At 44.0% G+C, this 17,866-nt stretch overlaps 2 non-coding genes across 2 annotated transcripts; one reads left to right on the forward strand and one right to left on the reverse strand.

Moving 5' to 3' along the window:
• Positions 1-4,843: 4,843 nt before the first annotated feature.
• On the reverse strand, positions 4,844-4,918 carry Trnas-uga (transfer RNA serine (anticodon UGA)). The gene has a single exon. It is a non-coding gene; the product is annotated as a tRNA-Ser (tRNA).
• A 453-nt stretch (positions 4,919-5,371) lies between these two features.
• Trnas-uga (transfer RNA serine (anticodon UGA)) lies at positions 5,372-5,446 on the forward strand. Its single transcript has one exon. It is a non-coding gene; the product is annotated as a tRNA-Ser (tRNA).
• The last annotated feature ends 12,420 nt before the right edge of the window (positions 5,447-17,866 follow it).

The raw sequence follows: 17,866 nt of genomic DNA on the forward strand, positions 1-17,866 counted from the left end.
TTGCAATACTCTATTGAAGGATCACAAGAGGAGGAGTTATACTTGGAGATGGCCCGGAGATACAAAGGATTCGAGCTATCAAGATCACAAAGAGATTCCGACATCTGATGTTGGATCATAAGACGTACCTAGGAGCATATGTAGACTCAGATCACAATTTAGCAATGATGAAGAAAGGACTTAAGTTTAAAATAATCGTCCAGAAGAATCAGTGTGGAAGGAAGTGGGATACTGAAGCACTGAGGAATAATGACACACATCCGAAGTTTGGTAAAAATGTGGCTACACCGATAAGGAGTTGACGAGAACATTTCTAAAAAGAGCAATCAAAGATGTTACAGTACTTGTCACAGGGACAGTTTCAAACTTACCTCTCATAATTTAAAACTTTATGCTCGATCACCATTGTACATGGGATTAAAAATCTAGAATAAATTAAATAACACAAATCTGTTAAATATAGTGTTTGACCCACTAAAAAGACTTAATTCATGCAGGACAGTTTGGCAATTTGAAAAGAAAAGAAATAATACAGATTACGTATTGAATCATAAATTGTTAATATGTTGTATAAGATGTATTGCAAGTTGCATAAGTGTTGTATATGTTCTTGTTAAATTGTTCATGTGTAAAAATGCAGCAATGCCTGCTGACAGGTGTTTATTATTACAACCTTTTTTTAAAGTAATTTGGCGTGTCTCCAGTACAAAAATCTTTGATTTGTAACTGTACGTTATGAGACGAATAAACTACATTCTACATTCATTCCACATTCAACAAATGACGGAACTAAAAGAAAGATCCAAGAGTGTGATTAAATTCAGGGCAAAATGATATCAATGATCAAATCCGCTGGTGACATTGCTATCCTCACGAAGGTGAAGAATTACAGAATCGGCTGAATGGAAGGAACAGACTAACGAGTACGAAATATGGATTGAGAATAAACCGACAAAAGTAATGAGGAGTAGCAGAAACGAGAATATCGAGAAGTTTAACATCAAAATTGGTGATAACGAAGTAGACGAAATTAAGGAATTATTCTACCTTGACAAATTAAGGAACTATTCTGCCTTGAAAGCGAAACAACCCATAGCGAACGAAGGAAGGACGACATAGGAAGCATACCAGCACTGGCAAAAAAGGCATTCCTGTCCAAAAGAAGTATACTGCTGTCAAACTTAAACCTCAATTAGAGGAAGAAATTTGTGACAATGTACGTTCGGAGCACGGTATTGTACGGTGGTGAATCATGGACTGTGGGAAAGCCGGAACAGAACAGGATCGATGGGACTGAGGTGTGGTGCTGCAGACGAATGGTGAAAGTTATGTACGTAGATTCATAAGGTGCGGGATGAGGAGGTTCTCTGGAGAACTGGCGAAGAAACATACAAATAGAAATCACTGACAAGAAGATAGGAGGTATGTTAAGACATCAGGGAACAACCACTAGGGCTCCATGTGGAGCATCAGAGGGTAAAAACAGACTGGACTGCATCCAACATGTAACTGAAAATGTAGAGTGCAAACGCTATTTTGAAGTGAAGAGATTGGCACAGGAGAGAAATTCGTGGCTGACGCATCAAACCAGTGAGAAGACTGACTGGAAAAAATTTTCGCAATACATGTAAATGATTCATCAGAATAAACAGCACTGTAAGATCGTTCGCCGCAATGCTGTGCCCTACACGAAAATATCATACTTTGAGGCCAGTAAAGAAATGCAGAACGACTGTCATGAAACTTTCACTTTGTGTGCTGAACGATAGGTCTCTCTAAATATAAATAGATGTGTTGTAATAACTGCAACAAATCTATAGTACCTGATCCTAAAATTAGCGGCGAACATTTTATGCACGCCGAATCGTTTAAATATATTTAACGGTAAAGAAAGAAGATGTTTGAAACTGTAAAAAGCGGAAAGTAGTCCTGGGGAACACGAATGGAACACTGAAGATCTGTTAAGAGGAGTTCTCGAAAAGAGCAGTCCATTTGTAAATGGAATACAAGACGCTAGTGAGACCGATTCTTGAGTATCTTTCAGTGTTTGAAGTCCGTATCAAATATGCATGACAACAGAAATCTACAATTTCATGGATCGTACAGGCATGGTACAGCCCTTACCAAAGTGTAATTGATATGATCGAGGATTTTGTGAGAAACGCAGAGTCACATTTTTAAAGGCGCTCTCGAGATTTTGTCACTGCCAGCCACTTCGCACTTTCCCAGTTCTTGAAGAATCAGTCAGGTGTGCATATGAAGCACCAGCCAGTTTTTTAGCTCAATAAGACATCAAAATCTGAGAGTATTGGTGACTATTGAACAAACTTCACTAACTGCTTAAATACAAACATTTGGTTAGCTATCAGCTGTATCGAGTAATCTAAATGAATACATTTAACATTTTCAGTCTGAAGAAGAAATTACAAATGCATGCACAAAAATATATGTGTAATGAAGCTGAAATGTTGCCTTGCTGTATTTGCCAATCCTTTTAATCTGCGATGGCGTCCGCCCCCGGTAGCTGAGTGGTCAGCGCGACAGAATGTCAATCCTAAGGGCCCAGGTTCAATTCCCGGCTGGGTCGGAGATTTTCCCCGCTCAGGAACTGTCCTAATCATCATCATTTCATCCCCATCGACGCTCAAGTCCCCGAAGTGGCGTCAAATAGAAAGACTTGCACCCGGTGAACGGTCTACCTGACGGGAGGCCTTAGTCACACGACATTTACATTTGTAATGGCGAGAAACTGTGTAGGCTAGCGGTTTTATTACCTGTGAACATGGATTTTATTCCTCTGTGTGACGCAGGGCACATTAATTTCGTCGGCCACTTGAGGGATTGCAGGAGGGCTCCGTCTACTGCTCCGACCCAGGGGGCCCATGGCTGCCCTTGCTCGGTGGTCCAGCCTGTCTCCTGTCCTTCGCATTTTTATCCGTATTATTATTTTAAATCTGTCTTTGGTTTACTGTTGCATCGTCTTTCTGTTTCCTGAGATTTTATCAACTCGTCCGTTTTCCTAGTTTTATCACGGTAATGAAGGGTGCCTCTCCCGACATACGAGATTTCGCAGGGGCCTCCAGATGCTTTCTGGGCGGGGCGTCTCTCCCATATTCACCCTTTGCCCCCTCTCTAACATCTACTTGTTTGTATCACTTGGTTTTCTCGACTCTCGGATATAATAGGATGCATCGGGAGTTGTCTTTTGTAGGCTTCCTCTTTGGGGACTATTCCCAAATGGCACAGAAGATATTGAGGGACCTATGACATCGTAGTTTGGTCCCTTCAACACCAAGAATCCATCCGTCGAATAATAAATAAACGGGCATCTTTGGAAAAGAGGCAATGCAGTTGCTGCAGAACCTTGTTGGCTAAATTTAGAGGACATGTATTCGAGGAAGACTGCTACAATTCTCCTGCTAGCATCTCATACCTGACGCAGCGACGACGATGGAAAGACGAGAGAGATTAGGACATGTACAGACAAATTTAGATAGTCATTTGTTCCTTCGTCACTTAATATGCCAATGGAATAGGACAGAACATAGCCAACGCCTTGCAGACAAACAAAAATTACGCGAAGCGAAATGTAATGTGAGGAGGGCCATGCGAGAGGCGTTCAATGAATTCGAAAGTAAAGTTCTATGTACTGACTTGGCAGAAAATCCTAAGAAATTTTGGTCTCATGGTGGATCAAAACAAAATGTCCAGACACTCTGTGACCAAAATGGTACTGAAACAGAGGATGACAGACTAAAGGCCGAAATACTAAATGTCTTTTTCCAAAGCTGTTTCACAGAGGAAGACTGCACTGTAGTTCCTTCTCTACACTGTCGCACAGATGACAAAATGGTAGATAGCGAAATAGACGACAGAGGGATAGAGAAACAATTAAAATCGCTCAAAAGAGGAAAGGCCGCTGGACCTGATGGGATACCAGTTCGATTTTACACAGACTACGCGAAGGAACTAGCCACAAACGACGGAACATGGGTTCATCACTTCGAAACGGAAACAAAACCGCAATCCATAGACTGGCCCCACACCACCTCTCACCCGAAGCAAAAGTTCAAAGCTGACCTCTCAGCCGTTAAAGTCGTGGCGATGATCTTCCGGGACTTTTCAGGGGCAATCCTGTTTGATGTCCTCCCGCATGGTGCAACGCTCAACTCTGATGTGTATTGTGCTACCCTCAGTAAACTGAAAAAACGACTTTAGCGTGTTCGTCACTACAAACAAACAAACAAACAAACAAACAAAACAAAAAAAACATGAACTTCTCCGCGACAACGCAAGGTCTAGCCTAAGTCTAAGCACGCGGGGGGAGCTAACAAAAGTTCATTGCACTGTTCTTCCTCATCCACCCCACATCTCGGATCTCACACGTTTCGAGTTCCATCTGTTTGGCCCGATGAAGAAGGTACTTCACTGGAAGCAGTACGTGGAGATTGGGACATTATTGACGCAGCAAGACGTTGGGTCCGACGTCGACCACTAGAGTGGTTAGGGTGGTACTAAGCGGGCATTCAGGCCATGCCGTTATCGTCGTGGAAGACCGTCGCACGGAACAGAGATTATGTTGGAAAATAAAGTTTCGTGACCAAAATAGCGTACTGTAGCCTTAACGACAGCAACCTGCTTCCACGAAAAAGTAAGTGTTGCATTGAACCTACCTGGCAAAAATGGTTCAAATGGCTCTGAGCACTATGGTGATCAGTCCCCTAGAACTACTTAAACCCAACTAACCTAAGGACAGCACACAACACCCAGTCACCACGAGGCAGAGAAAATCCCTGACCCCGCCGGGAATCGAACCCGGGACTACCTGGCAGATTAAAACTGTGTGCCGGACCGAGACTCGAACTCGGGACCTTTGCCTTTCAAGGGCAAGTGCTCTACCAACTGAGCTACCCATGCACGACTCACGCCCCGTCCTCACAGCTTTACTTCTGCCAGTACCACGTCTCCTACCTTCCAAACTTTACAGAAGCTCTCCTGCGAACCTTGCAGAACTAGCACTCCTGAAAGAAAGGATATTGCGGAGACATGGCTTAGCCAGAGCCTGGGGATTGTTTCCAGAATTCAGTTGGTAGAGCACTTGCCCGCGAAAGGCAAAGGTGCCGAGTTCGAGTCTCTGTGCGGCACACAGTTTTAATCTACCAGGTTGTTTCATATCAGCGCACACTCCACTGCAGAGTGAAAATCTCATTCTGGAAACATCCCCCAGGCTGTGGCTAAGCCATGTCTCCGCAATATCCTTTCTTTCAGGAGTGCTAGTTCCGCAAGGTTCGCAGGAGAGCTTCTGTAAATTTTGGAAGGTAGGAGACGAGGTACTGGCAGAAGTAAAGCTGTGAGGACGGGGCGTGAGTCGTGCTTGGGTAGCTCAGTTGGTAGAGCACTTGCCCTTGAAAGGCAAAGGTCCCGAGTTCGAGTCTCGGTCCGGCACACAGTTTTAATCTGCTAGGTAGTTTCATATCAGCGCACACTCCGCTGCAGAGTGAAAATCTCATTCAAGTGTTGCATTACTTATTGAACGCCTCTTGTGTATAGACGAGTTTACGTGTAAGGAATGAGCGCAATGTTTTATCGCTGAGAATGAAAGTTCTTCAAAATGCATCCCAAGCAACATTAAGTCACGTGGTTAGCTTTGCTCCTTGGCCTTCGGCTTTTGCGAGGAGGCGAATACGCATCAATTCTTTATTTTGCAAGCACTGGGAGAGAGGGAGCCGGCTTCCCGTGAGGCCTGCGTACAGATAAGCGCCGGCAGCGGAGCTGTTTGGCACGGCGCACCTCGGAAGCGTCTTTGTGAAGGGCCGGGGGTGGGGGTGGGTGGTAGAGTGGGGGAGGTCTGTTGGGCCGGGCTGATGCGCCCCCTCCCCTTCCCTTCCCCCTTTCTATGGCAGTGGCTGCGCCTGCAGGTGACAGCAGGAAATGCCACCCCGTGCCTCCGGCTCTGCTCCAGGCTGTGCCGTCTCTCTCCAGTCCACACCCCACGCTGCGCTCTTGAGAGCAAGCCGCGAGCCGATTGCGCCCTGTCGCCAGTTCCCTTTATCTCCGTCGGCGCCAGTCTTAAAGCTGCAGTGATCGGACAGGAACTTCTGTTTTTTTATTCCTACCAGAAGCATCAATACAAAGGAGCACGAAACGAACTGACAGAATACATGAAACAAATAACGCAAAGTAAACATGTTGCTCCATGGGTGGGCAAAACAGTAAACCTCCAGACAATTTGGAACAGATATTTTGTCGAAAACTGACGTTTTCAAACGGTGGTGCCGGAGTGGCCGTCCGGTTCTAGGCGCTGCAGTCTGGAGCTGAGCGACCGCTCCGGTCGCAGGTTCGAATCCTGCCTCGGGCATCGATGTGTGTGATGTCCTTAGGTTAGTTAGGTTTAATTAGTTCTAAGTTCTAGGGGACTGATGACCTAAGATGTTAAGTCCCATAGTGCTCAGAACCATTTGAACCATCTCCTTATCGAGCATCTGAGTTGGAATTTGGAGAGAAAGGTGTGTGTGATCGCTATGCACCTCGATCACAGTTACGTGAACTTGACATTGGAAATTCGCGGTAAGGACTATGGGACCACACTGCTGAGGTCATCGGTCCCTAGGCTTACGCACTACTTAACCTAACTTACACTAAGGTCAACACACAGACCGATGCCCAAAGGAGGACTCGAACCTCCGACAGGGGGAGCCGCGCGAACCATGGCAAGGTGCCTAGACTGCACGGCTACCCCGCGCCACCTGAACTTAACATTATTTTTGCAGGAAGACTGGTATAAGATTCCGTTGAAAACCAGACAGGATCTCTTATTTACGCACTCCGAAGGGGCTACAAGGCGTTTTGAACGCCAACGGTTTTCCCAGAATGTATTAGCAATGGTAATGTGTTGTGTTTTTGGTACTTCCATATTTTTGTCCACACACTCCATATGTTTGGGAATGAAATACATGCTGCCTTATAGTTGCAAAGGAAACTGTTGTTGTTGAGATATTCAGTCAGAACACTGACTTAATGCAACCCTCCGCGCTACCCTACCGTGTGCAAGCTGCATACAATCATGCTTAACTATTGCAATCCCCAACTATTTGAACCTCCATACTGTAGGCATTCTACTGTAGCACCACATTTCAAAGCTGATATTATCTCCTTGTCTGAACTGTTTATCGTCTGCATTTTACTTCCAAAGAGCAGACAGAAGCATTCTTCTTCATCTTCCAAGAGTGTTTCAGCTTCTGTAGAGCGACAGCAACCCTAATTTAGGTGATTTAAACTTGACTATGGAACGGTATCAGCCGCCACCTCGACGGGAAGCCAGCCGTGTGATTTGCACGGCCGGGCTGGGGTGGCCACACGTGGGCAGCCAGCCAGCTGATGAGCGTTACGCAAGCCAATCCGCCGCTCCGCCCCAGTGTGAAGTGGCGCGTCAGCTGCCGCGCGCACGTAACGGCGGCGCAACCGTGCGCTGGAGCCGTGGGCGGAGACGTGCCGAATCTGATCGCGCACGCTTTTGCGTTATACGTCACGTCACAGCCAGCGCGAAACTTTCCTTTCGTCCTGGCCTCAGAGCTACCGTGGAGTCACACAAAGCGATGTACCACACTAAACTTGCATTCGGGAGGACGTCGGTTCAGACCCGCGTCCGACCGTCCAGGTTTCCAGTCTTTTCGTGATTTCTGTAAATCGCTTGACGCAAATGGCGGGACGAACCTACTCAGTTTTTGGAAATGTGCGACGCGTAAGACAAATTACACGACTTGCTTATTCCCAGATTTCATCGGAAACGTTTATTTTTGGACCCGGATTGATTCTCCGCCCTGGTACAGATGTAAAATCAGTTTAAGGAAGAGTCGCCAGCTTCACTTTGACCCGCGAGACACTACCTCAACTTCAATAATTAAAGGCCGTTTAGCTGTGTAAGTACTTTAATGGAAAATTCTGAGATCCAACCACTGGACTGCAATACGTTCACATCTAACAGTTCCGTGTACCGCCTTCAACGGGCTAGTAACAACTGCGGTCGGAAATCACCGCAACAACAAAACAAGAATGTAGACGATAAAATTCTCTGTGGCCTCCAGCTGCCTGAAATTGTTGAAGTCCACGAGTCTCTGGCCGAGTTTTCCTCGTCCACAGTCAAATGGTGACTCTCTTGTTTATATCTCACATAGCCGCACTGTCTTCTTTGGCATCCCTGGCGCTCTCTCCGGCGCCATATATGGTAATGTTTTTGGTGCGCTCCCGCCGCCACTCCAACTTTCTGATGGTCGGTTCTCAAGCTGTCTTTAGACGCAGGCCACTGCCTTTTAGAGTGTTCTCACAAAATTTTATCTCGATCGCTTCTTTGATGACGCTATCCCAAAGTCAAACGCAATACTGTGTCCGTTTTCCAGAGCACGCTCAGCTCTCACTTATTTCTCATGATACCGTAGGCCACGGGCGGCCAAGAATTCGGCTCGAGCCTTCCCTTGCCAGAGTGCCACAGTGGTCAGTCTCGCTGCACGTTTCCGCCACCACCACTGCACCGTGTCAGAATGTATGGAGAGGAAGGTTGGGAAAACTGCAAACGTGCCGCATTTAAATGGCTTATTTCGCATTTCACGCCAACATAAAATATTCAAATGTCTGGGAAATCTTATGAGACTTAACTGCTAACGTCATCAGTCTTTCAGCTTACACACTACTTAACCAAAATTATCCTACGGACAAACACACACACACACACACACACACACACACACACACACACACACGCTCGAGGGAGGACTCGAACCTCCGCCGGGACCAGCCGCACAGTCCATGACTGCAGCGCCCTAGACCGCTCGGCTAATCCCGCGTGGCTCACGCCAACATAGATCACAAAGAAAAGGAATCAGTATTATTTGATTATTTTCGGCGCGCTTAAGAATTAATTTTTATCTTGTACAAACTGTCGGCGTACAGACAGATACAGATATTTACCCAAATTTTTGCACTGAGTTTGCTATGTAATCGTGACATATTTAGCTTCATAATCGAAAAAAGGTCTATCACGCAAATATGTTTATCGAAATACTGTAGCAATTTTCCAACCTCTTTATGGAGACATGAAAATTCTGCCTGAGGGAAACAACGCAGACGTTGTGGGCAGTTTTAATGTAAAGGATCTGTTATTAAAACGGGAATTACCTTGCGGTCCAATAAGTTACGTCTGCGCAAGCTCAGGGACGCATCCATATGAAAAGGCAAATGGTCTCGAAAACAGATGTAAGATAGACAGCGTCCTTAAAACGTCTAGGATACTGTCCTTTTAATTCTTTCAAGCCAACCATGAATTCTTCAAGCCTCAAGTTTTCTTTAACAGCAGTGAGCTTATGGACCTGGACTGTGTCAGAATGAGTGCCTACTATAACGAAATTCTCTTTTTAAATGCATCACCATCAAATAAAAAAAAGTTGATTCTCACCTTGCAGTGTCTTACTGTGGATAGCGTGCAGTTAACTGCACTTAAAGTGCGAGGTCTGCAATCCATTGTGGATGTCTTAGTGTTCGTTCCTGCCCTCCTTTTTCCTTCATAAAAACAACAATAGCGATTTTTGAATCAAAAACTCATTCCAGGCATGCCCCTGACTTAACCAACGTACCTTACAGTATATATATTATGTCTCCATACTCTTTGTTCAATTCTTTCGAAGACTGTTACAACTAACAGTTGAATAATGCTCGCGACTTCTGAAGTTTTACTATTCCTATCAACAATCTCTTCATGTGCCGCATGCCTGCAAGTTTTTGCACAACTGCTTCTTGACGCACAGGACAATGAATCCCGTCTGTCACTCGTAATTTTTTTCCTGTTTCATTGTCAACTGAATCTTTAAATTATTTCTAACTGCCTCTTTTTGTGTAGGCAGTCACTGGACCTGTGAACGTCGTTCATACCTGAAACAAATAGCGGGGGATAAACAGTGCTGCCGCGACGATTCTGTGAAACTGAAGAGACTTGTGCCGACTGAAAAATGCCACAGCACAATACTAAACGAAGTGTCGCGCTGTAGTGACTACTTATGAGAAGGAACGACCTAAGCCGAGAGAGGTCGGGCCTTGACCCGCACATCGAGACCGCGCGAAATTTGGCGCTCTGCGGCAGGCGAAAACATCTCTCGTGTTCTACAGGGGGATGCTAAATAGAAAGCACAGTCCATCCGACATAAAACTGTTCACAGAAATTACCGTACAACGCGCTGGAGCGAGAAACAGAGGCGTCACTGAAGGCAGTGCGGCTACGTAAGGACGGCAACAGCAATCATATGACGTTCTGACCGCACCTCGCAGAAGACGCACCGCAAGCAGAAGTATAAAAGTCTGTCTGTAAACTCAAGAGCGAGCAGCGCTGTTGGTGGGGGGAGTGGCCTTTCCCGGAAGAACCCTGTCACTGGCCTACAGGGCCACCCAAAATCAATTGCCCCTTACCTGTCTAGCAGTGTAGTTCGCGGTGCAGTGATATACGTCGTTTCTGTTCGTGGGATCTTAGTTGCCAGCGTCAGTCAGTTGACTTTGTGTACTCACTAACATACTTCAGTATCCGGAAGTGATGGATAATCGCCCTGCATTGCAAGAAAATGTACAGAATACGAAGAAGAGGAGGTATTTGCGGAGTAACGAGCTTTCGATCGTCTCTAACGTTATTACAGCGTGTGTTGAGGAGGAGACACAAAACGAACTGTTGACTAATATTACCAGTCCCAATCAAAGGGCTGCAGTTTATGCAAACGTCAGCCTCGCCACAATAGGACGCATAAGGAAGGAACGCGAAAATAAGCCGCATGGTTTACTGGAATCGTCGCAAAGGAAAACTAATAATTTAGGGAGGAAACCCACCGTTATAGACAGTTTAACAAAATCGGTCATTCGACAAACGACGGAGGACTTCTACATAAACAAAAAATTTTGTCCCCATTACGGAAATTACTTACTGCCGTGAAACAAAAAATACGTTTTCCTTGGCAGAAAGATGTTTTACACAAGACATTGCGTGAAATGGGATTTACCTGGAAATACTTTTCAGACATGTTTACGAAGATAGTGACAAAAAAAGCAGTGCGAATCGAACTAATATAACACACGAAATTCTAAATTTCGTGACGCAAGAGTTGTTAAGTTTCAATGCAGCCCTTCAAAGAAACCTTCAACCTTTTAGTAGGAACACAAAATAAGAACAAGCCTTAAATTCTACAGATTGATTGCACTATATCTGGTTCGTCTTACGAATAGAGGAACATACATTCACATGAGTAGGCATTCGGATCTATGTTTGTAGCAAAATGGTTGAAATGGCTCTGAGCACTATGGGACTCAACTGCTGAGGTCATTAGTCCCCTAGAACTTAGAACTAGTTAAACCTAACTAACCTAAGGACATCACAAACATCCATGCCCGAGGCAGGATTCGAACCTGCGACCGTAGCGGTCTTGCGGTTCCAGACTGCAGCGCCTTTAACCGCACGGCCACTTCGGCCGGCTATGTTTGTAGCAGAATCCTGACTTCCGTTCTTATGTTAATATTAATTACTCTGTAACGTTTTGTTTCGAAGAAGCCATCGTCTTTTGTTTTCCTTATATTAAAGCATTTGTCTAAAACTAAACGCAGCCGGGACGTATCTGTACACGGCGTCGCCACAGATTTAAACGCGCGCCGCGGCAGGGACTGTACTACGTTGTGAAACAGCCTGCAGAAGAGCCCTGTGACGTAGCAGGGCAGGCAGAGTGGGGACTCGCTCGCTCTTCAGTTTACCGACAGACTATAGTGGCCAATAGTGGTGGGCTAAACAGCGATTTTCCGATATCAGTGATTTCTGTGAATGCTACTTTTCAGTATCTGTTATTCTTAACTGTGATTTGTCGCAGTTAAGAGTCGCAGTTGAGGAACATAGGTCGTGTATCCCTCCGCCACTGCTATTTCTGCGATTTCTGTGACTCCTGCGATTTCTGCGACTTACCACCGTATGAAAAAGTTACATCTGTCAACACAGAAAATTGCATCTCAATAAACCTGTCATTGGCAAGTATGTTTTACGTTTTTTCTTCCGTTAGCTTTAATTTTGTATTAAAGAAACAACTGTGAAAATATTAATAGTGTAATTAATATGTAAGTAGCCGTACAGTACCGTAATAGTTCGTGTTTAGAAAATGAATTCTAACATATTGTTATGTTCACAGGTACCTGTCACTCAGTAAAGTGATAACTCAAAATATCATTGTCAACAGATCTGAAGAAATTGCCACTGCGTCTTTAGACCGTTTTCGTCAGACGAGAGGTTAGTTTCTAAGCGTTTCGATGGACTTAATTACTTCAGTGAGATCGTTCTTGCAAATGTGATATTCCTTATAGCAAATATTAGCAATCTACTCTGTCAATTATATTGCTAGTAATTAGTGACAGCAAAAATTGTTTAATAATCCTTGTGATTTGCAGACGCAGTTCTGACTGATTACTGGTTGCTGTACGTATCTATCCACATCAAGGCAGTTGAGAGAGTCTCGTGAAGGTTCAAGACAGCTCTTAGAGGATTTGCAGTTTAAAAGTGAAATAATTGTAAAATAAGTGTGTGAATGATTAAACTGCGTTTTATTGAAGTAGTTGTGCGATTTTAAAGGAATAATAAATGTTGAATACAGTGAGTGAATAATAAAAATCTCATTTTCCACATGTTAAGCCGTCCAATACCCATAATTTTCCGCCACTTACTTATTGGTAAACAGTTGTTGGAGAGTGACATGCCGCCCCCCCCCCCCCCCCCCCCTTTCTCCACAATCTTGGTGTGACACTGTCCTGTAACATATCCCGAAGTCTACAATATGCATTTTGAGGCTGTTGATATGAAAGTGGGAAGTACAGATCTTCCAGTTAAATCAGAAATAGCTTAAGTGCATTACTTAAAAGTAACACAGGAAAAGCGTACTTATGTAGGTGGTAGTAGTGTTGGCAAAAAGTTCTTGTGTGTAAAGTTGCCATGTAGAACACCAGGTGTAAAACTTTTCGCCCGAGTCTTGAACTGTGTTGGAACAAAAGTGAGGCATTCATATGACTGTTTTCATTTCACTACACTTATACAGATGTCTTAGTTCTGCTGTGTTAACATTGCAAAGTCCTGTAGGCATGTGGAGTAGTAACCAAAACTGTCATATTGGAAGCAGAATCAAACACAGTTGTTACGTTACTTGATATTTTCAGGAGAAAAAGGCAATGTTGCTTCTTATTAATATAATACATTCAGAGTCACAGCAGTATTTGACCAATCATAACTGATGCTGAATGTGCATGTCGTCATACAATATGAAGGGCTTATTTCAATAGTGGTACAAGTCCATTACCTCCACTTTTCTGTCTATAATGCTTCTGAAATTAATGATCCAAACAAACATAAATAAAGGTTCATCTCTAGCAAGAAGCCATATGCTTGAATATTTCTGGTATCTCAAATGCAGATTTTTCAGCGCTCATTTAACTTTACGACTCTGTATCTCAAAATGAACAAAAATGGACTTGTACCACTATAGAAATAAGCCCTTCATATGCACACACAGCACATCGATCTCGTGAGGCACAAGGCTCTCATAACGAAGTACGTACGTCGGTCAACAGATGGCACTGGGAAAAGTATGTTAACTGCGCTTTTTAGTTGCTACTTGCGACTCTTCGTTGCTATTTGTCACAGAAATCGCAGTTTGACTCGGTAGCGAATAGCGTAGTATGAACTTTGCTCAACAGATGGCAGTGCTAACTGCGCTTTTTAGTTGCTACTTGCGACTCTTACAAGGGAACCTCCCCATCGCACCCCCCTCAGATTTAGTTATACGTTGGCACAGTGGACAGATCTTGAAAAACTGAACACAGATCAATCGAGAAAACAGGAAGAAGTTGTGTGCAACTACGAAAAAAATAATCAAAATATACAAACTGAGTAGTCCATGCGCAAGATAGGCAACATCAAGGATAGTCTGAGCGCAGGAGCGCCGTGGTCTCGTGGTTAGCGTGAGCAGCTCCGGAATGAGAGGTCTTTGGTTCAAGTCTTCCCTCGAGTAATAAGTTTAATTCTTTATTTTCTCAAAGTTATGATCTTTCTGTTCGTTCATTGACGTCTCTGTTCACTGTAATAAGTTTAGTGTCTGTGTTTTGCGACCGCACCGCAAAACCGTGCAATTAGTAGACGAAAGGACGTGCCTCTCCAATGGGAACCGAAAACATTTCATCGCAAGGTCATAGGTCAACCGATTCCTCCGCAGGAAAACACGTCTGATATATTCTATACGACACTAGTGACGACATGTACGGCACATGAGAGGAATATGTTGTCGACCCACCTAACTTGTACACTTCGCGAATGGGTAAAATGATTCTTCTAGCTTGCCCGATTTAGGTTTTCTTGTGGATGTGATAATCACTCCCAAAAAAGTGATGAAAACATAAGAGTTTGTCACATAAACTGCAACAAATGAATGCAACAGTTTCACAGTCGCACTGTTTTCCCTGTGCTCTGTCAAAACATATGTTTCTAACGTTTTCAAATTTTTCCGTTTAGGTGTAGCGTCCTCATACTACGGCGCAGTTACCTCACATTGGACGGACGGACGAACAGATAATAATTGTCTAAAAATAAAAAAATTAAACTTTTCACTCGAGGGAAGACTTCAACCAAGGACCTCTTGTTCCGCAGCTCCTCACGGTAACCACAGGACCACGGCGATCCTAAGCTCACTTTTCCTTGATGTTCCGTATCTTGCGCATGGACTACTTAGTTTCTATATTTTGCTTACATTTTTCATAGTTGCACACAACTTCTTCCTGTTTTCTCGATTGATCTGTGTTCAGTTTTTCAAGGCCTATCCACTGTGCCAACTTATAACTAAATCTGAGGGGGGTGCGATGGGGAGGTTCCCTTGTTAGTTGCGACTTGTCACGGAAATCGCAGTTTGACTCGATAGCGTGTCGCAGAGATGAGCGTAGTACGAACTTTGGCCTACAGATGGCACTGTTAACTGCGCTTTTTAGTTGCTACTTGCGACTTCTAGCCGCGACTTGTCACTGAAATCGCAGAAAGGAGTATGGAATTCGGCCCACAGATGGCTCACGGCATTGAATGTGAAATGCTACTTCCGACTGCTAACTGTGACTGAAATCGCAGTTAGATTTTGTGAAGTTGTTATTGTGATATCTGTGACTTCTCAGCCACTGTGATTTCTAACAGATACGCGATTTTCTGCCCACCACTAGTGGCCAAGCAGACGGACGTCCCACCCGACAGCGAAACCGCGCCAGAGAAGCTTCCCCACCATCTCAGCCCTGGACAGTGAGGCCGGCTCCAGGGGCCCTTGACTAAGTAGACGGGGACTTCGATGCTCAACAAGCTGCAGCCAGAGTGGGTCTGCTGCTGCGACTGCAGAGGCATCGATTCGCACTGGCCTTTTTACGACGAACAGATGTTTATGACACGGCTATCGGGTTGCGTGATAACCGCTGCTAATACAACCTGCCTTCGAATGATCTCTCGCAGATACATTCTACTGAACTTCGCCAAATCTGTCTCGTTCAATAGCTCTGGCTACTGGCTCTGCTTACCAGACATGTGCACTCTCACATAAAGATATGCTCGTTCATGACACCGCGAAGTTCAACCTGAATTCACGATTGAGCCATTTTCCGAATTGTAAGAAATATCTTAGCTAATCACGAAGGGCCACCTTCTCCTGACATCTGAGATACACAACAACACCAGCTCCACCCCGAAGAACACACGACTTCTACACTCAGCAAGGGTTACCGAGCGACTTACCTATTTCGCGAGCTCAAAACCAGGAAATTATTTAACGTTTGGATTTTCCAGCCATTTCCTGCTCACACTTATAGCACTTGTACAAGGTGCTGTTCAGGATCTGATAGATGACGACGTCTGGCTCTAGGAAACGTAGAGGCAATACAGACTCCGTTCTAACGTTCCGCTTGATAACGGAAGAAAGAGAAAAGAAAAATTAGACACGCTCATCTGTGGACGTAGAAAAAGCGTTCTACCGTGGAAAATGGTGCAAGGTGTTGAAATTAATGAGACAAATAGGAATAAGCTATAGGGAATGTTCAAATGTGGGTGAAATCTTATGGGACTTAACTGCTAAGGTCATCAGTCCCTAAGCTTACACACTACTTAACCTAAATTATCCTAAGGAGAAACACAAACACCCATGCCCGAGGGAGGACTCGAACCTCCACCGGGACCAGCTATAGGGAAAGACGGGTATGTAAAATATACAAGAACTAAGAGGGACCAATAAGAGTGGACGACCAGGAAGGCAGTGCTAGAGTTAATAAGGGGATAAGACAGGTATGCAGTCTTTCGCCCCTGCTCTTCAGTCTACACATGGAGGACAATAAAAGAAAGTTTCAACACTGGGATTAAAATTCAGACGGAAAGGATATCAATGACAAAATTCGCTGATGACATTGCTATCATGAATTACACCTAAGAGCTGGATTGAATGAACAGGCTAACGAGCACAGTATGTGGATTGAGGGTAAATCGCAATAAGGACTAGCAGAAATGAGATTAGCAATAAACTTATCAAAATGGGTGGCCACGAAATACAATAAGTTAAGGACTGCTACTACCTTGGAAACAAAATAACCCATGACGGACGGAGCAACGAGGACATCAACAGCAGACTAGCACAGTCAAAGAGGGCATTGTTGACCAGGAGTACTCTACTGGTATCAAAGATTGGTCCTAATTTGAAGAATAAAATTCTGAAAACGTACGTTTGGAGCACAGCGTTCAATGGTGGTGAATCAACGACAGCTAAGAAAACAAAACAGAAGAGAAGAGAATCGAAGAGTTTGAGACATGGTGCTACACAAGAATGTTGAGAAGTAGGTGGACTGGTAAGATAAAAAACATAATGAGAAGGTTCCTCGCAGTGTCGGCGAAGTTAGTAACATACGGAAGACACTGATAAGAGGGAGGGACAGGATGACAGAACATGAGTTACGACGTACGGGAATGGTGATAGAGGTGTTTGTAGAGGGCAAGGCCTGTAGGGAAACACAGAGACTGGAATACATCGAAAAAATAACTGAGGTTGTAAAATGAAAGTGCTACTCTGAGTTGAAGAGATTACGGCAGGAAAAACTTTAGCAGGAATGGGTACACACCTGCCAGTCGTCTTCAGGCCGAACAAAAGGCCTCAGGATGATCCACATTTGGGATTTCATACAGGGCAACATTAGCCAGTCAGCTAGTTAGTTAGTTAGTTAGTTAGATAGGTGTTCCATTGATCAACCCCACGGTAACCGTTGTGAGGTGAAACTTGTCAAGTGCATAAGAAATACACATGAATCGAGGGTTTTTTTTCAGCTTAACATTTTTATTACGTTCCCCATTCCCTTAAATGGCACAAAATGCATATATTATATCTATAGATTTATTTACTCCTATTCAAGAATTCGTCTGTGGTATAGAAGGAGTTGTCACGGAGATGCGATTTAAATTTATTTTTCAAACTATTATTGCTGTCTGTCAGAGATTTTATTTCATCTGGTAATTTACGAAAAGTTTCACAGCAGAATATTTTCCCTCTTTCTGAGGTTAAGTAGATGACAGTGTCAGGCTTTCTTTCTTCTGATATTATAATCATGAATGTTACTCTTGTTTCTAAACTGGTCCATGTTGTTGAGAACTAATTTCATTACTGAATAAATGTACTGTGAGGCTGCTGTAAGAATTTATAACCTTTTAAACATATGTCTACAAGACGTGCGACTATGAGCACTACAAATTATTCTAACCACTTTCTTTTGAACAATGAATACTTTTTGCCTAAGTAGGTTGTTACCCCAAAAT

Source organism: Schistocerca serialis, chromosome 1, assembly GCF_023864345.2.
Source record: "Schistocerca serialis cubense isolate TAMUIC-IGC-003099 chromosome 1, iqSchSeri2.2, whole genome shotgun sequence".
Taxonomy (NCBI): domain Eukaryota; kingdom Metazoa; phylum Arthropoda; class Insecta; order Orthoptera; family Acrididae; genus Schistocerca; species Schistocerca serialis.